Source organism: Leptonychotes weddellii, chromosome 2 (genome assembly GCF_054177405.1).
Source record: "Leptonychotes weddellii isolate Sample4059 chromosome 2, ASM5417740v2, whole genome shotgun sequence".
Lineage (NCBI taxonomy): Eukaryota > Metazoa > Chordata > Mammalia > Carnivora > Phocidae > Leptonychotes > Leptonychotes weddellii.
In genome coordinates this window covers 147,802,402-147,828,590 of record NC_138370.1, presented here as the reverse complement: position 1 = coordinate 147,828,590, position 26,189 = coordinate 147,802,402, and the positions used below count along the sequence as shown (strand labels likewise).

Here is a 26,189-nt window from a genome sequence, read left to right as displayed (position 1 = left end):
CCGTGGGAGATCATTCTATTAGGCAAGAGGTCACAGATAGACACAGTCCTGGGGGTCAGGAGCGTCTGGTCTAGGGGTAGAGTGGACATTCATCAAATATTCAATCAAAGAATTAAAGAACCAAAATGGTTATTAGTGCTACAGAGGACAAGCACTGTCATTTTTTGCATACCTCACAGAAGAAACGGGGGGCCAGAAAGCCCGAGACAGGGAAATACCCAAATATCTCACAACATAGAGCACCTTGCTAGATGCTGAAGGGCAGTGACTCTCAACACACAAGCCGAAGGCATCTTTTAATGCACTCTTAGTAAGTACTGGCTGAGAAAAGACCCACGTTATAACGAAGCAAGTGCACTCTTAAAGAAACTTGCGTATTATTCAACCCAAGAGAATCCAAATATATTTGAAAAAGAGTCACATACATATAAAATGCTGGGTACACATACAGATACACAGCCTCTGAAATATCTTCTTTTTCCCAGGGGTCTGAGGCCCACAGACAAGGAATTTCTACAGCAGGTGACAAATACAAAGATGACCGCCGAGCACACACAGGAGATGCTGTCCCTGACCTCAAGGAACCTATGTCCTCATGGAGATTTAACAAATCTCCAAACAAATGTACAAATGAATTTCTTTTTTTTTTTTAAAGATTTTATTTATTTGAGAGAGTGAGCGACAGCGAGAGAGAGAGAGAGAGACAGCACATGAGCCAGGGGAGGAGCAGAGAAGCAGACTCCCCGCTGAGCAGGGAGCCCGATGCGGGGCTTGATCCCAGGACCCTGGGATCACGACCTGTGCTGAAGGCAGATGTTTAACCGACGGAGCCACTCAGGCGCCCCTACAGATGAATTTCATAGAGGGTAGAGTGTAAAACACAAACGCCATGCTCCAGGGTGCCGGAGGGTGTGATACGGTGGTGAGGCAGAGAATAAGGGGCTTCCTGGAAAAGGCAGTGGTCAAATGGTCCAGCCATTCTCATGGGAATGTGAGAGAGGTCCTTGTCTGTGCCTGTAACTAAGCAGTGACACATAAGAAGATGCAAGAGATGGGACTCAGGAATAGCCTATGGCTGCCACGTTTTCTCGATCTTAAGGATTCGGCCCACAAACACACCTTGTCAACTGCCAAAGATGTGTGCCCAGATCCAAGTCTGCAAGCCGTCCACTGTTTCACCCCAAATCAGGCAGCACCAAGGTTGGGCTAAGTCACGCATTATTCCAGCCACACACGCTGAGGACATTCTGCTCCTGCTTGACAATCCACTGTCTCCATGCTGGGATAATAACTAGCTTCTTACTTAGTAGCAGTCACTTTTCAAGCTAAGGGTGAGTCTGGCTACCTGTGAGGTCATGTACTGGTAGGTAGTCTGGAGCAGAAGCTTTAATACACACCGCTATAGAAAAACGCCATCTTATCAGTGGTAAGATTCTACTCCAAAAGAAGAAATGGAAAAAACATTCAATCAGATTTCTACTTAAAGAGGAAAAAAACAAACAAACAAAAAACTACCCGTATCACTGAATATAGGGGGAAAAGCATGGAAAATTACTTGATGAATGTCAATTCAATTGTCAATCACAAAAAAAGTGTTTTTTGGTGAGGCAGCTGGATCACAAAAACTTTCTCTGGTTTGCTATCTTCACCCTCAGCTCTACAATTCCTTGACAGTACGAGTCATCCTGAAAATTATAAAGATTATACAAATACATATCAACAACAAAAAGCTCATTTTATCAAGATTCCATTTCATTTAGTAACTAATTCACAAACACATTATAAGAAAAATGTTCTAATTCAGGACAATAATGGGAAACAAAGAACACTGCTCATTAACGTCAATGAGCTCCAGATTAATATGAGTACTTGGAGCTCATCTTTAAAGAAAACTAAGAGACACATAGGAAAAGCAATGATGGAAAGGGCCAGCCAACTCCCAACCTTGCTCCATGACCTTGGGAAGTCTTTCCCCCTGAGACTGTTTTTTCTTCTGCACAAGGAATAAGGTAACTGGATGAGCTCTGGGGTTTTTCTAGCACTCTGTGATTTCAAATTCTGGAAGGAAAGGCTAGATACTTTATTCTGCTTAAAAACATTTCTCAAAAAAGTTGCAGATTAGAATCTATACAATTAGAGATCCCTAGAAATTAGTATTAGTATTAATATTTTTGTAGAGTTTCTAACAAATTAACAGTTAAGATTTGGTGCCCACGCCTGGAAGGCTCAGTCTGTTAAGCGCCTGCCTTCAGCTCAAGTCATGATCTCAGGGTCCTGGGATCGAGCCCCACATCAGGCTCCCTGCTCCAGTGCGGGGAGTATGCTTCTCCCTCTCCCTCCATTTGTGCACTCTCTCTCTCTCTCAAATAAATAAAATCTTAGAAAAAAAAAAGATTTGGTACCCAACATACAATAAACAATCTTTGACAGGTGGTAGGCAGAATTCTTAGATGGTCCTAAGATTCCTGCCTCCTGATACACATGCTCTGAACAGTTCCTCCCCTGAGTAGGGGCAAGACGTAGGTCCGTGATGGGCTATCACTCCTGTGATTATATCACATTGTAAGGTGAAGTGATTTTGCAGATTTAATGAAGGTCCTTAATCAGTTAACCTTGGGTTAATTAAAAGGAAGTTTCTTTGGGGTGGGCCTTACCTAATCAGGTGAGCCCTTAAAGGAGATAAGCAGCAGCAGATGCCGGCCTTGGGGAAGGAAGCTGCCACGTATAAAAGGAGGAGACACAGGGCAAAGACCCAAGGATAGTCTCTAGAGCTGAAAATGGTCCTGGTCAAAAGCTAGCAAGAAAATGAGGACATTGGTCACACAACCACAAGGAAATACAATGCCAATAACCAGTGAGCTTTGGAGAGAACCCCGAGCCTCAGATGAGACTGCAGCCCTGGCTGACACCCTGCCTTTGGCCAGTGAGGCTCTCAGCAGAGGACCGAGCCAACCCATGCTCAGAATCCAGATCTACAATAACTATGGATGCGGTTTTAAGCCACTACCTTCGTGGTCATTTGTTACTCAGCGAAAGCAGGGCCTGTTTCCCCCTTTTACCACTAGCTAGACCTTCTTCTGCCTTCTCCACTCCACAATATCCTGGCAAGCACTCTGCCTCCTGGTGATTTTTTTTCTTCTGCATTCATTATGGATTCATTTACTCTTCTACAGCCCAGGCCTAAGAAAGCAGTAGCCATTGCATTGTGGGCATGAGATCAATGACAGAATGTCCATCTATGATCCATGAAGGGATACGGTAGAGCCAGTAAGTGTCCAATAAAGGTATGACTATTTAGCTCAAAGACACGTAATACTGCAGAGGGGAAAGTTTGGGAGAGTAGTAAAGACAGTAGGAATTACAGCCCTGAAGTTAGATCCCTTGACCATTTTGTGCAACCTGTGTTTATGGTCTCACAGCTTAATAGCTGCATTTGGGCACCAAATAAAATTTAAATTGTGTAGCTTTGGGGACAAGGACCAAAAAAGGCATTAAGAAGTATCCAAAACCGGCTATTTCTCAAACTCGGGCTTGTTCTCAAGTCTGTTCACTCCCGATCTCTTTCCCTGACGAGGAGAGATCTCAGACCAGGTTCCCAAAGTGGGATGAGAGGACTGCCTGAGTCACTTAGGGATGCTTGCTGACAATGGAGATTCCTGGGTCTCGTGTAAGACCCCACCAAATTGGAATCTTGATGGGGAAGGGCCCAAGGAACATGCGCTTGTTAACACATCGAGTCTTTGCATACTAAATCTGCAAACCAAGAATCCAACTTGGCCAACGCCATCCTCTTATAGATGAGGCCTGTGAGCTTAAGCAACTTGCTTATAGAGACAAGGCGAGTAGGGAAGAGTTAGCATTAGAATCCAGAATGTAAACCTACCGACACAGACCAGGAAGCTGGAAATGAAATCAGTCTTCACACTAATATTCTCCCCCATTAGTACAGATAATTAAGCACTGAAGGTAAAATGACTTTGTAGTGACAGAAATATGTAAACACATTAGGGGGAAAAAGTGACATTTCACCAAGGTCTGTGACTAGTTCGCATTTTCTGGTTAGTGCAAAATTTGACAGTACACGAAGTTATCAGTGGCATGGCTTGTGAGGAAGGGCCCTCATTGAACACCCCCTTCCCACCACCCACCAGCTGCAAACAATGAGTGTCCATCTGGCTGCAGGTGGGGGCTCTGCTCCCTGCAGACCAAGAGGCCACCGTGATGTTATGTGTCGCCTGTCCCAGGCCTCCAGCTGCAGCCCCCATAATCCTCCCACTGCAGCACTTGCATTCTTGTTTGGGATGTGCTTCTCATGTCCAGAGCATGCCGTAAAGTAGAATCTGCCTTAAAATAAGTCCTCAGCTTCATTCAACTTCCAACAAACCCCTGTTGTTGTAGATTAAAACATGTCCCTTCGCATATATTGAAAGAGTAACCCCCAGTTCCTTAGCATGTGACTGTATTTAGAGACAAGGCCTTTAAAGAGGTAACTAAGGCTACAGGAAGCCCTTAACGTGGGCCCTAATCTAGCAGGACTGGTGTCCTTATGAGGAAGGACACGAGGTATGTATGCACTAGGGAAAGACCTTATGTGCAAGCCAAGGAGAGAGGCCCCAGGAGAAATCAACCCTACTGGCACCTTGATCTTGGACTTCCAGCCTCCAGAATTGTGAGAAAATACATTTCTGCTGTTGAAGCCACCCAGGCTGTGGTGCTTTGTTCTGGCAGCCCTGGCAAACTAATATACCTATTTACAGTAATAATTCTCACAAAATATAAAATCCCTTTCATGATAACCAATTAATAAATTACCATCCTTCTCTTCAGACAAGGCTGATGGTGCTTCTGATTATAAGCTACCCTCCCCCTTTTTTGCAAGATTAGAAAATATTCATTTAGGGGCACCTGGGTGGCTCAGTGGGTTTAAGCGTCTGCCTTCGGCTCAGGTCATGATCCCAGGGTCCCGGGATCAAGCCCTGCATTGGGCTCCCTGTTCAGTGGGCAGTCTGCTTCTTCCTCTGCCCCTCTCCCCCACCTTGTGCTCTCTCTCTCTCGCTCTATCTCAAATAAATAAAATCTTTTAAAAAAGAAAATATTTATTTATTCAATGACTTAAATCTTATTTTCCCTGCAAGTATCCAAATGTGGGTATTTCTTTGATCATGAAGTAACAAAGAATCAACAAAAATAATGCATACTGGTCACTTCTGCTCATCCCTTAAAGATAGACTTTAATTTATTTTTTAATTTTTCATTTTTATTTAGTAGGCTCCATACCTAGCAACTGAGCCACCCAGGTGCCCCTAAACAAATCTTAATTTTTAACAATTAAATCTAAATATATACAGATCAATTAAATGGAGAAAAAAGTAAAACTGTGCTCCCTCTTCCCCAGAATGGACTTCAGTAACCCATGTGAACAAACACAAAGAATGGAGCAAAACCATGTGTGCAGATTTCCTTCCCACCTGGACCCCACGAGGACACCGATCATCAGGGGTGCCCTTCCCCCTCCCCCAGAGATGAAACCTCAAAGTTCCAAAAGTCCTCCCACTTATTCAAATGCAACAAGTATAAAAGTAGCAAACTGCCCCCCGCTTTTGGAGCCAATGGGTGACAGATCCCTGACTAGTACCTGGGCTTTATCCTCCCTAGGGACCTGGAACTGTCCCTTGCCATGCCTTTCTAGCTGGACTCACCATCCAGGCTGGGGAAGAGAAGGATGGAAGCAGACAAGGGAGACACATTACCAGTATTTGGGGTTGCAAAATAACAAGAGTGGGTGACATTTACTGAGCACTCACCATGAGCCAGACACTGTTCTAAGTGCTTTTTGTATATTACTCATTTAATTATCAACACTTCCCATTTCACAGACCAGGAAAACAAGGAACAGAGAGGTTAAGTGGCTTGCCTAAAGTCACACAGTTAATAAGTGGTGGTGCTGGGATTCAATCCCAGGCAGCCTTGTGTTCCATGGCCTGTGCTCTTAGCCATTAATTACACTATTTGCTCTCTCCTAAGAACTGATACTAAAGCAAAGATGATTGAAAAACCATTCTTTCAGTAATCTACCCTCCCAGCCACATCCTGAAAAGAATGAAACATACATTTCTATATTTTAAATGTAAAATATTGGGAACTAGCAAATATTTCAGATAGTCTTTTCGCTATCATTCTAGGAGGCAGGTAAGTAGTATTTCTCTCGGTAACGGGTAAGAGAGAAAGCTGCTTGGGACAATGTCACAGCAAGTCCAAATCCTTAAATCCGGAGTCTTGTTTACTATGATTTTTTGATCCCTGAATCATGAAGTCTCTTGTGGGAGAAGAGGAAAAAAACACATTCTTATTTGCACCACTGCTGGCGAGTTCACTGGTTAACTAAATGGTCCGAAGAAAGGCCTGGATCAGCAACCGTCTGGTTAAAATGCTGGGGGTGGACTATTCCACAGGTTCAGAAGTTGATTTTGACTCTGGGAGGCAAAAGAAGGCAGCAGCACGCAACTACCAGTGCAAGGGCTCGCTGGGTGAGGCTGAAAAACCGACGGCTGGTCAGTCTCCATAAAGCACAGACCCAGGAAGCCTTTCTCAGTAGCACTAGGACGGTAGTCACACACGAAACCCAGAGAAGATCAGACCAGTGGGGCGCCTGGGTGGCTCAGTCGTTAAGCGTCTGCCTTGGGCTCAGGTCATGATCCCAGGGTCCTGGGATCGAGCCCCGCATCGGGCTCCCTGCTCGGCGGGGAGCCTGCTTCTCCCTCTCCCACTCTCCCTGCTTGTGTTCCCTCTCTTGCTGTGTCTCTCTCTGTCAAATAAATAAATAAAATCTTAAAATAAATACATACATACATACATGCTTATTTTCGGGACGCCTGGGTGGCTCAGTCGTTAAGCGTCTGCCTTCGGCTCAGGTCATGATCTCAGGGTCCTGGGATCAAGCCCCGCATTGGGCTCCCTGCTCAGCAGGGAGCCTGCTTCTCCCTCCCCCTGCTTGTGTTCCTGCTCTCGCTGTCTCTCTCTGTCAAATAAATAAATAAAATCTTAAAAAAAAAAAAAGTTCATGTAAACGAGCCGAGAATTGGTTACCTTTGCGTGAGTTTAGAGCTGTCTTCCTTCCTTTTCAGGATTCATTTCTGAGATAATGGAGGACAAAGGTTGATTAGGTAAAATAAGCATGGATTTGAGGATTTTGAAATAAAGCATGTGGTCACTGGCCAAATGAACTCCACCACCAAGGAAGCCAAGGGCTGAGCCACAGGTGGGAGTCAGGGAGGCAGAGTTTCCTTCCATCCCCACTCAAGAGCACCTTTCTCTATGAAAACAGTCCAGGCCAGAAACAGTCATTTGGTTCACTGTGGAGAACTGTGTTCTAGAACCATCTAGGCCCCTGGCATCCCATGAGGTGGAAGGACCGCTAACAAGCAGCAAAGAGGCAGAGAAAATCTGCCCAGAGAAAGCTGGGAATTCGTGTGTTGCTTATTTTATTGACTTATTTTTTTGGGTAAAGAATAGTTTGTTGTAAAGATGTTGACATAATGCAGTATTCATATTATGAGGAATATATGAAATAATACAATACACTTTACTAGATTTTTTTTAAACTATACACTCTTGATGAGTACCATATTTAATACTCTTGCCGGGACCCTTACACAAGGCAACAGACATTCACGAGCCCACTGTTCATCACAGCTCTGATTACAATCGTAAACTTTCTTGGCAGAGGTATCTGTCAAAAATTCTTTATCTTCATAATTACTCTAGAAAGATACTGAGACATATTCATGAGATAAGAGATGACTGTTCTCAGAAGACTAGTTTGTTATGAGAAAAAGAAGAAACAACCGAAAGGCCCAGCCACAAGGACCAGTAAAATAAAGACAATATTCCTATGTTGTACATTATTATGCAGCAGAACGAGGAGGTCTTGAACTAGACTTCCTGTATCCTAATCCCAGCTCCAGCAATATCTGACAGATGCCCCTTCCGAGGTTTGCTGCTATAAACAAGGCTGTGACAAACAGTGGTTCATGGACGGCTGTTTCCCTGTTTAAGGGTCTGGCTATATGACCTTACGAAAACTTTGTAACCTCTCTGGGACTCAATTTCCTGATCCTGTAAAATGCAGATAATAACAGTAATCTTATACGGCTCATGTGAGGTTTATAAGTCAAGTGCTTAGAACAGTGCCTAGTATGGAGTCATAGCCACAGAAATGTTAGCTATTAGTACCATTGTCCCCAAAACATGTCTCGTGTGTATAGGAAAAAAGTACATATAGTTTATTCCATTTATATAACATAAAACCAACAAACCACAACCACATCTTCCCCCCCTTCCCCCACCCAGATTTTCTCTGTGTGTAAGAGACAAGGTGAAACAGGTAATGGGTATGAGAGGGAATTCTGACTTATGAGCCTATTCTTCAGAACTGTGTGAATCTTTTCAAACCTGAATCATCTACACTGGCTTTCTCCAAGTTCTTCCCTCCTACTCACTTCTACTACATCAAACTGCATTCCGCTCACATCACCTCTCCAAAATCACTCTCTTCTAGTCATTCATAAGCTCTTGATGGTCAATTCAAGATATATTTTTCAATTCTCATTTTACTTCACCTCTGAATGTCTTTCAACATCACTGACAACACTTGTCTTAAAATGGAGTCCAGGAAACCACCCCCTCCTGGCTATCCTGCTACCTCTCCCATATTCCTCAATGTCTTCAACCATCTCCTGCCCTCCCCCCTGGGCCTTCAGTGTTGAAAACTGATTCCTGGGCTCTTTCTCTGCTCACTCGATTCAGCTTCTAGGCAACCTAATCAATGCTCAGGGCTCCAGCTACAATCTCTAGGAACATGCCTCTCACGCTTAGATTGCACTCCAGATCATTCCTCTGAGCTCCCGACATCAACTGCCCACCTGGCAATGTCACTGGGATACTTTAAACTTACCATGTGAAGGTCTGGCTTCCTGCTCCTTCCCTTCTCCCGTCTCGATTGCTGCCTTCTTCAGGCTAACTCAATCTCTCATCTACAATTGCCTCCTAACCGGCTTCCGGCTTTTACTCATCTTCCCCTCAGAGGTTTTTAGCTCAGGGTCCACGGACTCCCAAGGAGTCTTGTGGAGAGAATTCAGGTGGCCCATGAACTCGGGTGGGGGAAAATAGTACATCTTATTTTCATTCATCTCAAACTGAAATTTACCATTTCACTCCATCATGAATGTTAGCCACCAGCCATACTAGTATTCGGAGAGTACTAATACTCCAAATACTACTGTGATATTGCCGCCAAGAGAAATCAGGTATTTTCACACCACATGACAGTTGTCAGATATAGTGTTTACTCCAATCACTCCTTTAAATGTACAGCAGCTATCAGATTCCCCACTAAATCTTATTATCTGATGTATTAATAAAGAAGCACACATGCACCACATCACATATGTGAGTTTAATATTTTGGCAACTGTATTTCAATATAATTGGTCTCCTTTGTTATCCTATGTGCTTTATTGTATAGATTCAAAAATATTATTCTTAGGTGTCTCCTAGGCTTCAGCAGACAGCCAAAAAGGTCAGTGGCACATTAAAGGTCAAGAATTCCTATTAGCTGGGGCACCTGGGTGGTTCAGTCGGTTAAGCGTCTGCCCACGGTCCTGGGATCGAGCCCTATATCGGGCTCTCTGCTCAGCAGGGAGTCCGCTTCTCCTTCTCACTCTCCCTCTGTACTCTCTCTCTCAAATAGATAAATAAAATCTTAAAAAAAAAAGAATTCCTGCTAGCTGATTCTTCACACCACTGTCACAGTTATTTTCTCAAAGCACAACCCTGACGTTAACCCTTACATGGCTGCTCACCATTTTGCTAATTAAGACCAAAGTACTGAATCATCTGGTCCCTGCCTGCCTCTCCAAATTCACCTGGCACCCTCAACCCTTTGTTCCCTAGGTAGTACCTACACCAATCATCTCTCAGCAATCCAAGCTTCCCATCCCCCCCACTGCCACCCCTGGGACTGTTCATGTTCGTCTCTGCCCATTCATCCCTACCTCTACCTGTTGACACAGCTAATAACCCTCTTCCAATCTTCACACCTTCTTGTAAACATCTCCCCAGGGAGGCCCTTCCAGGACCCCAAGGCCATCCCTTATCTTGGCTCTCCACTTAGAACTTCTAGAACTTTGTCCCCATAGCACTTTTCACAACTGGTAATCAACGCTCCTCTGTGCATCTACCAGCTCCATGAGGCAGGAACATAAGGGCTTTGGATCTATTCTACTGCTGACTCATGCTAGGAAATCAGCTAACATTTGTCAAATTAATGAGTTGAAGAAAAAAACAATCTAAATGTCCAACAATGGAACTTAAATAAATAATGGTATTACACCCCTAAGTTACAGACCATTAAAAACTGTGTAATAAAAGTATATCTGTTTGGGGTGCCTGGGTGGCTCAGTCGTTAAGCGTCTGCCTTCGGCTCAGGTCATGATCCCGGGGTCCTGGGATCGAGCCCCGCATCGGGCTCCTCGCTCTGCGGGAAGCCTGCTTCTCCTTCTCACACTCCCCTTGCTTGTGTTCCCTCTCTGCTGTCTCTCTCTCTGTCAAATAAATAAATAAAAATCTTTGAAAAAAAAAGTACATCTGTTTATGAAAATGTATCAATATATCTCATATTTAATGTAATACTAAGTGAAAAGGGCAAGTTAACCAAGTACATGTTCAGCAATTCCATTTTTAGTAAGAAAAAAAACCCAGATATATAAACATATGAAGAGAGACAATGCCACAGAACAGGGTCTGAAAGATATTCATAAAATATGTAACAGTCCTTACCTCTGGGCAGCAGAGTGGGAGAAGATTTAGAATTGTATATCTTATCTACCTCTGTTGACTAACCTTGCCTTCAGTGAATATGCCTTGATTTATGCAACTGATAAACTAATAAAATAGCAAACTATCTGTTTAAGTTAATTATTTTCCAAATTAATTAAACAACCCAAAGGAGGTAAGCTATGTTTAATTGAATTAACTCAGGTCCATTCCAGCAGGATTAATCCTAGAAGATAAAGCAGAACTTTTCAGGAGGCTACATAAAAAACCGTAGAACCAAGTATACACCTGACGGTAAGCATGATGTCAGCCATGAGGTAATGATGACCAGGACAGGTCTTTTCAGGTGAGTCCTGATTTCATTATCTCATAAAATCCCCTTGAGTTACAATGAATTTCATGTTCAATGTATTTACTAATCTACAAACCATAATACAGGAAAAGATAAAAAACCATGGCAACTGTAGTCACTATTAAAGACAGATTTCTTACCAGATATGCTGAAATTAAAGGAGTATTTTTTCATTCTGTTGCAGTTTAACCACATTAAATCTTGAAGTAGTAAAACAATAAAAAGATAATGCTCCAAAATTAAATTAATTTGAGTTAGAGTGAAATGGGGAACAAGATGAACATCAGTAATTTCTGGAAAGTTGAGCAAAGCAGCCTTTCCACACAGAAGTCAAGCTGTGTGAGAGCCAAGCACCACTGGTAAGAATTCCAAGTCTTCAGATCCAGTTTATATTTCGTTATAGTAAAAAGTTACTTTGCCCCGCACTGAAGCATTTGCCTGGGATGAACTAACTTGCTGATTCATATTCTCTTGAGTATAGACTTTTCTACTTGAATAACTTAATAGGTCGTCCCAGAGTAGAAATTAGTGACACATGAAGGAGAAAACAGAAGTTTTGTAACAGATTCTGGTTCTCTTTGAAAATCTTCAAGCTCCACGGATCACAATTTCTAAACTTCACCACTTGGGCCACAGGAAAGCCAACAACTTTAATTTGAGAGGACTCTTTCCAAGCCACTCCATCAATTCAAAATAGCTCATTTCCTCTTTTTATGATCCCCACACCCTTCCAGCCTGCCTAATGAAATAAGCAACTAAGAAAACAAAGTCCCAAAGAAATCCAGAAGGGACGCTGTGCCCAATGAAATACCTTAGGTATTAAGAGCTTACTCACAATCTCTTGCCAAGACAGTGCAACCCACCCTCAGCTGATCGGCTACCAGCATCCTTTAGGTTTCTGAGCTACATTTCTCAATAGTTTCCTATCTTTCTTTACCTGTGTCTAAATTAACTCCCTATCTGAAGCCCGGTGGATGGTTTTGTGTGTAAACAAGAATCTAGTCAATTAGCCCGGGTAGGATCAGATTTCGTGGAGGATGAAACCACCTCTCCCAGGTACATTTGCCCAGACATCACGTTGCTGAGGCTCCACATGCAAATGGCATCAAAGCCTCCTTGTCCAGATGAGCTGGGGACAAAGCAGCGGGGAAAGGTGTATCCACCACTCAGCTGCTTCCGGTATAAAAGATACGGATGCACGATCTGACTTATTCCAATCAAGAGACGAGATCAAGAAACGGGGCACTGGGGCCATGAATCTACGGTATTAATCCATCACCCACGACAGATACTAAGTAGCCACCTAAATAGCAAAATCCTCTCTCTCTCTCTCTCTCACACACACACATACACACACATCCCTCCCCCCCTTTCAAGCACAAAAGAAACCATACAAAAAGATCTGTATTGTAAATTGTTTAGCTAAACATGGAGGGGTTGAAAAAGGCAAATCATGAAAAATTAAAAGACAAATTTAGGAGACACAGATTCTCCCCAAGGTTGCTAACCTTCAGCACTCGGCAGGAACACAGCAGGAATGGTAAAAATTGATTCTGTGAAAGGCTATTAAAGAGAGTGCTGTTCTCATCAGAGAGTCCCTCCCCTTTTTAACCATAATCAATAATTTAAAGCAGTGCCAAAAATCACATCAGTCAAAATGACCAAGAAAACTTTTGTGTTTTTTGCACAGTATAGGGGGAAAATTAAATCTGTGTCTGTTAAGAAATAATCACTCTTAAGAGATTAGGTGAAAACTAACAGCTTTTCCACAGCTTGCCAATATACTTACTTAAGAAAAAAAGCTCAATGTTAAATAACATGATACCAAGCATATGTATCAAAAGAATAATAAATTCATCCTTTTTTATTACGTAGATATTTGATTTGCTGTTGAAGTTTAAAAGATCGATTTAGAACTTGACAGGCCCAAAACATACTTCAGAACTTGACTATATAATTGTAAAAAGTTGTTTTCTTCCTCAGCTCAGCAAATTTCTTAATCTCAAGTTACAAAACAATCAGCAGGAAGCTTTGATGGTTTGATTATAAATTATACTGAACCACTTCTCTATTTTCATGTGCCTTGTTCTCTTTAGGTAATGATTTGTACCCTAAGGGATAAGAAGGTCTATTTAATATTTCATAGGACTTTTTTTTTTTTTTAGATTTGACATTTCAATCCAATGACTAATTCTTTGTAATGTACTTAAAATTAGATAGTCATCTTTTCTCAAAATGAAGGATTGAACAGAGTCTCTGTGTGTATAATTTATAACTAGGGTGTGAAAATTCCCATGAGGTTTCTGGGTGGTGATCACAAAACAGAAAAAGGAGAAGAACCACCAGTTTGTGACTGCCCTGTTTCTGGAACTCTTCATAAAGAATGATTTTATGAGCCATGAAGCATTTCCCCAAGAACCTAGTGGATTCATCCTAAACTTGTGCTGAATGACCAATTCTTTAGGATATAATAGAAGGGAATTAGAAGGGAATCAGAGTCGACAAAATCTAAGGTCCCTTCAAATGCCAAGATCCTGTGGTCTTCCACTAAAGTAAGATGAGATTTTACATTCAAATATTAGCATTCATCAGACAAAATCAATCTCTCTAAACCTCAGTTTCCAACTCTGAAAAGCATGAATAATTATATCCAGGAATATTTTGTGAACTGAATGAGATAATGAATGTGAACAGATTGTTCATGCAGTGGGCAAGAAACAGTCACCATGACTAAGTGACTGTGCCCCAAAGATGACTCAAAACCAGTTCTGACACAAGAATTTCAAAGCCATATTACATTGTTCACACAATCCCAACAGCTACACAATTGGACTGGCCCCAAATGTGTTATTCCCATTGCCCTTGTGCCAAAAGCCCTTATTTCAAAACACACTGTAGTCGAACGCACATGATTAGAGTTTAATTCTTATCAACAACCCACCCTCTTGTTTTAAAATGCCAGGGGCTAGGACATGGTACATATGCCATTAATATTACTGTAATGAATGCTAAATAAATGAAGATTTCTCCTGCTGTCCAAAGTCCTTTTCTGGACTTTTCAGTGTTCACAGAGTGGGTGAGAAACAAGCGGATTTTTCAGTGGAGTAGAGAAAACAGAGAAGGCTGAAAAACGCAGCCTACTTTTCTACCTCGTTTATTAGTGCCTAATATTAAGAGTTGGTGATCATTATTACTTGCCTGGACCCCCAAAGGAGGCAGCTATCCCATGATGCCTTGCCTCTTCTGGTACTTCTCAGGGGTCTGAGGCAGAAGGAGAGCCAAGCTCAGCTCAGACAAGATGCTTTCTCCCCTCGACTATTCACTGATGCACACCAGACTGGACATGAAAAATGTTTTCCAGAGGTGAACACCTCTCTGCAGAAAGGATTCATTTCCAGGAAACAAAACCAAAATCTCTGTAAAATCCATGCTTCCAAAAATTACGGCCTTCCTTTCATCACTTAGCTTTTACGTAAACAATGTGCAGATGAGCTTAGAGGAAATCAATAAGACACAAGAGTTTTTAATTTCCCTTGAGTAGACTAGAAAATACATTTTTTTCCAAAGCCATCCTAAATGTGTTGGTTTTTCAAACCAGCTATACATTTACTTGGTTTCTTAATTGGCTTGTTTGCTTATTTGTTCTCTAATTACTGTAATAAACAATTTATAGTGACTTATAGAAGCACAAGCATCACACCAACTGTCATAAAACCTACTGCGTTTTGGTCTCTGTTCAGCTGAGTTTTAGAGTAATGACTGTGTCATAAGAGCTTTGTCCAAAGGGGAATGTGCTTGCTCCAGGGGATGGTGTCATGGATGCGACATTCACAGATTAAATATCACGCAACCAGACTCTCAAATCCAATGGCAACAGAGATAACAATCACTGGGTATTCATGAAGACCAAATCCCGGCCTCAAAGAGATCTTCAGTGGACTGTCTGTTCAAGTGGGAAAGAAAAGAAGAAATGAAAGAACACATACAAAATGCTAAAACCATGTCATCAAAGAAGAGGTCCAAAAGATGGACTTGAGATCCTTATTTAGTGCTCTGGAAACAGATTCCTTCCCATTTATTGTATCATTTTCACACATCGGACTTTCATTCACCTTTTCAGGAAAAGAAAGAAAGAGAGAGAGAGAGAAGGGGAAGAAGGGGGGTAGGAGGGGAGGGGAGGGAAGGAGAAGGGAGGGATAGGGAGGGAGATCGAAGGAGGGAGGAAAGAAGGAAAGAGAGAGAGAGAGAGAAAGAAAGAATTAACGAACAAAGAAACATGAACTCTGAAATGAGACAGACCTTGAGTGTGAATCCTGATCCTCTGGGTTGCTTAGCTATGTAACTTGAGTCATGATTCTTACAGCTTTCTGAGCCTCAGCAAACTTATCTCTTTAAAAAAAGAAAGGAAGAAAAAAAAATAATAAAATAAAATAAAAAAAGAAAGGAAGAAAATGATAGCATCTACTCTGCAGGACGGTGGTAAAGACTAAACTCCCTCATGCTTGTAGAGAGCCTAACGCACAGCAGAGATTCAGAAAAGGGTGACAATTATCATTCCCATAAAGTGAGTATTGTCAGTGGTGGTTTACAAATTTAAAGAGTGGATTTCTGAAAGGGTAATCAATGATTCTCAACCCTGGCTGCACAAAGGAACCATCTGAAGAGCTTTAAAAAACACTGATACCAAAGCTTTAAATAAATACTATTCTTATCACAGACCAGTCAAATCAGAGTCCGTGGTGGGAATACCTCAATGTAGATCATTTTTTAAAGCACTCTAGGAGATTTTAATGTACAGCCAGAGTGAGAACCACAGGCTTGAATCCTTAGCCAAGGATAATGCTGCCTTTTTTTTTATGACCCATCGTATGCTTATCTACCATAGTTCTTTGGCCCATGTGCTACACCAGTAGTCTCAAAAGTGGGAGCAGTGTAACCTGGAAGCACCCCGCATGTCCATCGCCAGATGTATGGATAAGCCAAATGTGCCATATACACACAATGGCATATTACAGACTTAAAGAGGAAGGAAATTCCGACACATGCAACATGGAGGAACCTTGAGGACATTATGCCAAGTGAAAAAAGCCAGTCACAAAAATATATATATTGTCTGATTCCACTTATAAGAGGTACCTGGCATAGTCAAAATCAGAAACAAAAAGTAGAATGGTGGTTACCGGGGGCTGACAGGAGGGGAGATTGGGAAGTTATTGTCTAATGCATATGGAGTTTCAGTTTTACAACATGAAAATAATTTTAAGAATGGGTGGTAGTGATAGTCACACAACAATTTGAATGTACTTAATATAGCTGAATTGTACACTTTAAAATGGCTAAACTATCAACAATAGCCAAATTATGGAAAGAGCCCAAATGTCCATCAACTAATGAATGGATAAAGAAGATGTAGTATATATACATATATATAATATAAATAATATTCCTATATATAATACATATATGAAAATATATATTCCAGTATATATTGGAATATTACTCAGCCATCAAAAAGAATGAAATCTCACCATTTGCAACAACATGGATGGAACTAGAATGTATTATGCTAAGTGAAATAAGTCAGAGAAAGACAAATATCATGATTTCACTCATGTGGAATTTAAGAAACAAAACAGATGAACATGGGGGAAGGGAGGGGAAAATATGATAAGATAAAAACAGAGAAGGCGGCAAACCCTAAGAGACTCTTAACCGTAGGAAGCAAACTGAGGGTTACTGGAGGGCTGGTGGGTGGGGGATGGGCTAAATGGGTGATGGGCGTTAAGGAGGGCACTTGTTGGGATGAGCATGGCGGCCCCTGGGTCAAGATGAGCGCCTCGGCATCGGTCGGGGGCCCGGTCCCCCCCGCCCGCCCGGCCCAGCCGCCTGGATGCCCTCCGGTTCTGCCGCGCAGGCCCTGCACGTGGAGCTGCTTTCTCAGCAGCGACATCTTAGACATCTTTGGAACATGGCTGCCCGGAACACTGGTAATAGAAATGGCCCTCAGCTCCTCGAGACCTACTTCACGCTTCACTTGTGTAATACTGAAAAGACATATAAAGAATTTTATAGAAGTGAAGTGATTAAGAATTCCTTGGTAATCTCTCCACCCAACATGGGGCTCAAACTCAACGACCCTGGGATCAAGAGTCTGGTAGACCGACTAAGCCAGCCAGGCGCCCCCCGCACCCCCCAAAGATCCTTCAGTGTAGCCGCTGGTTTATCTCGAGCTTTGTGTCCTGCTACTCTTGCCTTGTGCATTCCAGGAGTTGTCTTAGCTCCCTGACCACACCTTGCTACCTCACACTGCTGAGCCCTTGTTTATTGTGGTCCCTCTGCCTGAAATTCCTTATTTTAACCTGGGGAAATCCTATTTGTCCTTTAAAAGCCAAGTTTCACAGCCTCTGTGGTGATGTCTTTCCCCTATTCCTTCAAAGTTTATTATTCCCTTCTGTGCTACTGTGTAACCTTGTGCATAATTCTATTACTGAACTTTTCATGAAATAATGTAATTATTTAAATATGGTTTTGAATCTAACAAGTTGGAGGTACTTTGAGGGCATTGTTTATGTGTTGCTTCTTAATAATTGTGTCTTAAGTATTGAATAAATAAGTGAATTACCATATGAAGCCATATTAATAAGAAATTAGAATATATTTTCATTCTAATAACTATAATAAATAAGCAGCAAAATAAATAAATAAATTTTTAAAAAATGGCCAAGATGGTATGTATTTGTGTTATGTATATTTTACCACAATTTTTTAAAAAATGGGAGCAGCACAAGATGGTCGAGTGGGATATGAAGAAAGTATATCTTCTACTTATACTTTTATTGTTATTTTATCCATTTATTTCTTTTTTTAAGTAATTAATTAATTAATTTTAGAGCGAGAGAGAGAGCATGAGAACAAGCACGGCAAGGGAGGAGCGAGAGGGAGAGACTCAAGCAGACTCTGCACTGAGTGCAGAGCCCGATGCGGGACTCAATCTCACAACCCTGAGATCATGGCCTGAGCCAAAACCAAGAGTTGGACGCTCAACCAACCACGCCACCCAGGCTCCCCTTATCCATTTATTTCTACTTTTGTATGTTGTATCTATGCAGAGAATATATTAGTATGTTGCAAATGTGTATGATTTATAAACAAATATACATATGGCCAGGATGTATACTCGAATATCAGAATGAACAATGAAGAGTTCGTACAATAAATACTGCATTTCCTAGAAAGAAATGTGCATCCTAAGGCCAACCTTAGAAAGTGGACCTGAGGGGCGCCTGGGTGGCTCAGTTGGTTGGGCGACTGCCTTCGGCTCAGGTCATGATCCTGGAGTCCCGGGATCGAGTCCCGCATCGGGCTCCCTGCTCAGCAGGGGGTCTGCTTCTCCCTCTGCCCTCTTCCCTCTCGTGCTCTCTGTCTCTCATTCTCTCTGTCTCAAATAAATAAATAAAATCTTTTAAAAAAAAAAAAAAAAGAAAGTGGACCTGAAACACAAGTCATCATTAAACAGAATAAGTTTACAGTCTGGGACAAGGGAGGGCGAGCAGAGGAAGGAGACACTACAAGGCAAAGGCAACTTGCCCGGAGTAAGACATTCATTAGGCCGAGCAGGCACTCGGATCTGGATCCATAGAATCTACTTTGGTGCAAGTTCCATTCTGCTGGCTCTAAACTAATAATTTAGAGCAATGTTAACACCAAATCAAAGGAACCACCGCCAAGAATCGCTGGATTTTTTTAGGGAACTAGATAAAGTGAAAGTAGGGAAAGAAAGACTACTGATTGATTCCTGCCACGTGCCAGGAATTTATTTTACATACATACATATATACACACTTTGCACATATTTCAGCACACATACTTTCCATATATTATTAGCTCATTCAATCACCTCAGAAAAATCTTATGAGGAAGGTGATAGGAGCCCGTTTGATAAATGAAACAGAGGCTTAGGGCTACTTAGTAACTTGCCCAACGACACAGAGCAGTAAAGCAGATCTGGGATTCGAAACCTAGCCGTACCGGACTCCAAACACCACTCTTTTTCCACTGTATACTGGAATGCAATGTGTGTAAGAAATACATTTTGTCACCATGATCCAGTAAACACACATGTATTTATCCAACTGTAAAAACTGTTTCATAAAATAATACTTAACCTAAAACTGACAGACTATGCCTAGTTTGTTGCCCAGCATCTCGGGAAAGTCCAGCTCTACCAGGTGTCTAACCTGAGAAAAGGGGTTCTTTCCTACAAAAGTGCCAAAAGCTAGGCAAGATTCCAAGGCTGATCATTTCTCATGAAAGCGCTCATGCCATAACCACTTTTTATCCAAAAGAAAGAAAAGAACTCTGCAAATGGCTCAGCATTTCCTTAGCCTACCATTCCAAAGCTTTCAGACTTCCAGAAGGCTCTTGACAGATCTATGGCAAGCTCCTGGGGGAAACGCTTCACCATCATGCAGGAAGTTCGTGGTGGGTCCAAGTGTACCCATATGGGCAAAGTAATACAGATTAAACAGTGATTTATTTCATCCCAAACTATATCTATCGTTTTAAAACTATGTTTCACCATGCTACTCCAAACTGTATATGGCATCTTCTCTTCCGCTTCTGCCAAGAAAAGCAAAGACTCTGGGATTCAGCTCCTGAAGTTTTAAATTGGGTTTATGTGCTCTGTGGAGGCAAGTGGAGGAAAAGAGAAGCAGGCAGAACCCGGAATAGTGAGGGGAGGGCAGAAGACTTAGTCTGCTTGAGTACACAGACTTCTGGTCATTTTCGTTTGGGTTTTGGTTGTTAAATTTCTCATTTTGCTTCTTGGTATTGATAAAAAGTCCACCTGAAGACTGCCAGGCATTTTGAAACTTTCACCCCCCCTACTGACGTTAACCTATCCTATCCTTCAAACTAAGAATATAACATACAAAATACTTTAGATGAAATATGGTAAATACCAAGTGACTCTGTTTATATTTTTAAAACATATGCAAAGAACACACAAAAAAATACAGATGGAGTTCTAACTAGAGCAATTTCCACCTGCTTCTTGGTCCTGAGCTTGACGTGTGGTGATTTTGTTTGTTTGTTTTTGGCAAATGAGCAGAGAAAAGCAGCAAAAAGTACAGATAAGCTCTAGATGTTTTAACCCCACCTCCCAAAATAGACACACTTTTTAATTTACAGCTTGGAAAATGCTCCTTCCCTAATTCAGCTTATCCCTCAGTTTTCTAGGTTTCTTTTAGAATCTGCAGAACACCAAAGGGTATTTTAGCTGAGGACGCTACTCACCTTACCCTTAGAGAAGGTAGGCTGAGGCGTCTCCTAAGAATTGTCTCTGAGAATGTTCAGAATGGTCTGAAACTACAAAGTTATGAAAATCCTACCAGTTACAGCCTTTCCATTCAGAACACTCACTCTTATCCCATCTCTCTCTCTCTGCCCCCCCCCAACTTATATTGAGTGAAAATTGTCCATTAAGGCTAAAAATACTAAAGAGAAAAGCATCTTTGCTAACACATTCTGGAGTTAAGGCTCAGAACTTGTTGAGAATGGAAACGGATACCTCAGCTGACTGGTTTAGTTCACTTTAACAGCTATAGATTCGTTTTCTGATGTAATTAAACAGCATTTTAGATATATTCCTGGACAGTATTCTTGGGTGCCTCATAAGTGTGGAGTGGGGAAGAGAACAAACGCACACCTGGAAAATTTGCTGGATGCGGTGTGGGATGGCCGCATGAAGTTCGGGGACTCTGCAAGTCAGCCTGTCGTGGAGCTAGCGAGTCAGAGTCTCAAGAGCAGAACCCAGACCTGTGATGTCCAGACCCAGGGGACTGCACTGCCCTGGGGACCCACCCTCCTCTTCTCCACCTTTCCAGTGATGGCTGATCTGACCTACAAACCAAACTCAATAGGGATGGATGGAAAACAGGACAGCCTTCCATCTGCAAGGTCTCTGCTCTATTGTCTCCGTATCTACACATTCTAGTCTATTCTGCTGCTTATCTGAAAGTATTTTGTTTACACAATCATAGTCCCTCTTTTATTCTTTCTGTGCCTGTCCTTTAGTGGGAGAGTTAATTTCCCATTTGGAAATATTTGTAAAATCAAATTTCTGCGGAGCCCTTGCTGCACGCCCAGCCCGATAACTGAGTGCTCCCCGCGCCTTCCTTCATTTCAGCCTCTCAAGCGCCCCGTGAGGCAGATACTATCGCTAGCCCCATGTCACAGAGGGAAAATGCACGACGGTGAGTGACTCAACCACAAGTACACATTCAGTAATGTCAGAGCTGGGATTTCAAATATTCAATCTTTATGCTGCATCAAAGCTTATGCCCCAGATCCCATTTTGGGGTCAGGAGCCAGAGAAAAGACATCCAGTAGTTTAATTTCTGGAGCCTCTAACAGTGAAAAACTCTTCTTGCCCCTAATAAAAACAAAACAAAGCACTCCTTTTGTTTGTTTGTTTGGTTTTTATTTTTTTAAGATTTTATTTATTCATTCAACAGAGAGAGAGACAGCGAGAGAGGGAACACAAGCAGGGGGAGTGGGAGAGGGAGAAGCAGACTCCCCGCTGAGCAGGGAGCCCGACGCGGGGCTCGATCCCAGGACCCCGGGATCATGATCTGAGCCGAAGGCAGACGCCTAACGACTGAGCTACCCAGGCGCCCCTGTTTGGTTGGTTTTTAAAGAAAATGAATGTTTTACACAAGTTTTTCATCATGACTGTAATTCCTGTTAAACTCTGACCAGATCATTATGGACTTTAACAAGAACACAGCACTTTACAACACTGTGGAAATCCCCGACTAAAGCAGATCAAACATCAGGATTGGAGCTGTGCTTCTCAAGCAGGGCGTGTAAAGGCATCCTCTGAAGAGCTAGTGAGAATGCAGGTTCCTGAGACCCACCTACTCGGTCTGATTCTGGAAGGCCCACGTGAGGCCCAGGCATGTGCACTGTGAAACACATCTAGGGGAGTTGGATGCAGGTGGACCGTAGGCCAAACCTGGAGGAAACAGTGACTTAAGAGCTGCAATGAGATTTCTTCCAAGACTTGAACATGAAGGAGGTAAGACTGTTTTGGAGTTATCAAGCAACAACTGAGTCAGCCGATGGATCAAAGCCAAGAAATGGGAAAAGAAGGAGATAAGACAGCTCCTAAACATAGTATGACTATCATCTTGTGATATAAAAAATATATATATATTTGGTCTCATTCCAGTTCCTGAAGAGGTCCTAAAACCCCTGTACTTTCCTGAGTGATGTAGGTCAGAGAGCATCTTTTGTTATTCACAATAAGCCTCCATCCACCAGAGCTGAGTTTATACTAACTAGATGAGTCTAGAGTTGGCTTCAGCATGGGGCTGACTGCCAGAGACGGAAATCTGAGGGTTGGAACTCAGTTTCATCGTTCAGGGAGGGGAGAGAGGCTGTAAACTCAGTTCATCACCATTTGCCAGTGATTTAATCAATCAGGCCTATGTAATGGCACCTCTGTAAAAACCCTAAATGAAATGGTTTGGAGAGTTTCTGGGTTGGTGAACAGATCCATGGGTCAACTCCACGGGGAGAGAAACTCCTGCACTCAGGACTCTTGGATCTCGCCCTACATCCCTCTTCATCTGTAGCCTTTATAATAGAATCTATACTAAACCAGTAAGTATAAAGTGTTCCCCTGAGTTCTATAAACCATGATAGTAAATTATTCTGAGGAGAGGGTACTGAAAACTGCTGATTTGTAGTCAAGTTGGACAGAACTGTGGGTAACCTGGTGACCCACTACTTGTGACTGGCATCTGAAGTGGGGGAGGGGGGCAGTCTTACAGCGCAGAGACCTTAACCTCTGGGGTAGGTGCTAACTTTGGGGAGTTAGGATCAGGATTGACGTCCAGCTCGTGTCTGCAGAGAACTGGAGAATTGCTTGGTGTGGTAAACCCATACATTTACTGTCAGAAGTGTTTTATGTAGGTAAAAAACAGATCAGAGTGGTAGCAATGACTTATCTTTCACTCAGTTGAAAATATTACTTTATCTTAAGAAAGAGTGTGTCAAGCAGAAAACTAGGTAGCTCAGAAAAAGCAGACCGTAGATTCAAATTCCAAAGAAGGGAGAATCTTGGCCAATGCCCTTTAAGGATTCCAGGCTCCCGACAGCATCATCCCAAGGGGAAGAAGTACAGGATGCATCAGGCTATCCAGGCCAATGCCATTTAAACATTTGATTTCTGATTCCCCTCTGGTAGAACCACATTCCCCAAGCATCCTTCTGCATATGCTTGGGTTTCCTGTGTGACCGTCTAGAGGGAGGGAATGCCTAGTCATGCAGTTTAGGGCAAATCAGGCCACGTGATAATGACTTCTGGTTGGGAAATAATACACTAGCACTGAGAGTGTGCACCGACTCTGTCGTGTCAACAAATCCATCATCTGGGGCCGTGATCATTCTCATTACAAATTAATAAACTGATATACTGTCTGTAGTATTTTAGTCTCACGAACTTGATGAATGAGTCTATCTCTAAGAAGCAGATCTGCTTTTAAAGCCTGGTTTGGAGTCTGTCAGGGAGACCCTAGGCTAAGGTCATGCATGCCACCAGGTAAAGTCTGTCAGGCATCTTACTTGGCAGACGTAAGTGAAAGTCAATGTCAACATCAGCTTGTGAGTAGAAGAGTACGCTTGCCTTTCTAAATGTGGCCCTTTCACTTTACTGCAGGTAAGTGAAAATTTGAGAAATGCAATGCAAGTTTAATATTTCAAATGGGAAAAAAAAAAAAGACTGATTCAAACCATCAAACTATGCCACGGGTGTTTTTCGGCAGTCCTCTAGTACTACCCAACGTGGGTAAGCCACCCATGGTCCCACTCCATCCCTATCCTATCACCCGTCTACAGCGAAGCATGCTTAGAGCCGCGATGAACCAAAAGTTCACATAAAAGTCCCAGACGCTGCGGAAGAATTTGATGTCGGAGTAAAGCCACAACTCTAACTTCAGGATATCACCCCCCCCCCCCGACACCCGGCTGTTCCACATTATCTCAAACTCACGTGTCTAAAATCAAAAACATCCTCCTCCTCCTCCAAAAACTAGCTCCTCCTTCCAACTTCCTTATTTCTAAAAACCATCATGTTCTTACTCTTCACATGGAAACGCTCACATCTTTGGTTCTGCCCTCTCCCTCACCATCCATATCCCATCAATCACTAAATCCTAGAGATGCCTTTCCCCTACGTCTGTGCTATTTTTAAAGCTACAGTCTCCTCTGATCATCATCATCTCCAACAGCCTGCCTCCTTTGCCCCTGCCACGTATTCTAGGCACCGAGGTCTGACATACTTTCTTCAAACTCCACCTTACTAATGACACTCTTTTTCTCATAACTGTCAACCATTTTTCACTCACAAAAGCAAGTTCACACTTAAGTATTAGCATTCTCCAGTCTGGCCTCCATCTACCTACCCGACTCTCTCACAATTAGCCTTCACAGACTCTCCTCTCCAACCAAAATGCTTGGAAGCACGGATCCTCACACTGACAGCAAAATTCCTGGAGAGAGCTTCAGGGCGTCTCTGAGGTCGAAATGACTTCCATAATTCTAAGATGTTATTTACAGCTTTTTCCACTGTGTTGACATCTATTAACTGATAGGGCACAAAAAAATAATGGCTAAAATTGCTGGCGTTTTCAGCACGGAGCAAGACAGGGACACAAACTGTACTAGCAATCACTGTACTATATATATATATATATACTCCCCACTGAAAACAATGCTAATCTCACCTAAGAATTCCTTGTTGAAGCAGCAAACTTCATTAAATCTCAATCCTTGAGAATACCTTTTTAATGTAAGCATGCATAAAGTACTTCTGTAGATGGAGGCATGATCGTTGTTTGAGGGAAAAGGCACATGGGACATCCTTTCTTCTTAAAAGAATGACTGACAGACAAACTGTGGTTATTCAAATTCAGGTACGAGGCAGACATTTTCTCAGAAATGAATGAGGTGAGCCTGTCACTTCAAGGAAAACAACTGACAGTATTTGTTGCCGATGATAAAATGCAAGCTTTCAAGCAAAAATTAGAATTTTGGAAAACTTGTATATGCCCCTGAGAGCTTGACAGCTTCCCAATAATTACTGACTTCTCTGATGAGATAGGTGGTGAGATTAAAGAGTGTAATGTTTTCCTATTGTATAATGAAATGTGTCAACATTTGGAAGAACTTCACAACTCACTGAACCAGTATTTTCCAAATCACCAATCCATGATGTTACTAAATTATGTATGGGTAAAACATCCATTCAAAATGTATGACACGTCAATGGATTTTAATACAACAATACAACAAAGTTTACTATTGTGGTTTCAGATTCCGCAGTGTAAGTAACCTTTAAGAAACTCTCAATTATCGAGTTTTGGTGTAACATCAAAAAAGAATATCCTCAATTACCTGAAAACCTATTAAAATACTCCTCTCTTTTTCACCTTCACATCTATATGAGACTGGCACAATTTTCTTCATTTACTTCAACCAAAACAATTTATGGAGACACAGGAAAGGTAGAATCAGATAAGAGAATCCAGCTGCCTTTGATTAAGCCGTGAAGAAGATTTTTGAATAAATAAAACAATATCACTCTTCTCACTAAACTGTTGTTGGCTTTGAAAAAAATGTTTATGTTTCATAAAACATACTCTATTTTGTTAACAATAATGAGTTTCTTATTCTTTTTTAAGTGGATAACTTTAAAAAATAATTGCCATTTTAATTTTTTTTAAGATTTTATTTTATTTATTTGAGAGAGAGAGGGTGGGAGAGAGAGCACAAGAGGGGGTAGGGTCAGAGGGAGAAGCAGACTCCCCGCTGAGCAGTGAGCCCAATGCGGGACTTGATCCCGGGACTCCGGGATCATGACTTGAGCCGAAGGCAGTCGCTTAACCAACTGAGCCACCCAGGCACCCTAATTTTTAATACAGTAAATATTGATAGGTATAATC

The 26,189-nt window shown here is 42.0% G+C and overlaps 1 protein-coding gene and 1 long non-coding RNA gene across 20 annotated transcripts in view; both read right to left on the bottom strand.

The window, feature by feature from the left end:
• APBB2 (amyloid beta precursor protein binding family B member 2) overlaps window positions 1–26,189 on the bottom strand; it is a 380,935-nt gene that overhangs the window by 161,681 nt on the left and 193,065 nt on the right. The window lies entirely within an intron of this gene.
• On the bottom strand, window positions 17,281–24,668 carry LOC145720283 (uncharacterized). Its single transcript, XR_014143200.1, has 2 exons — window positions 18,675–24,668; window positions 17,281–18,456 (listed from the first exon to the last, which is right to left on the bottom strand). It is a non-coding gene; the product is annotated as an uncharacterized LOC145720283 (long non-coding RNA).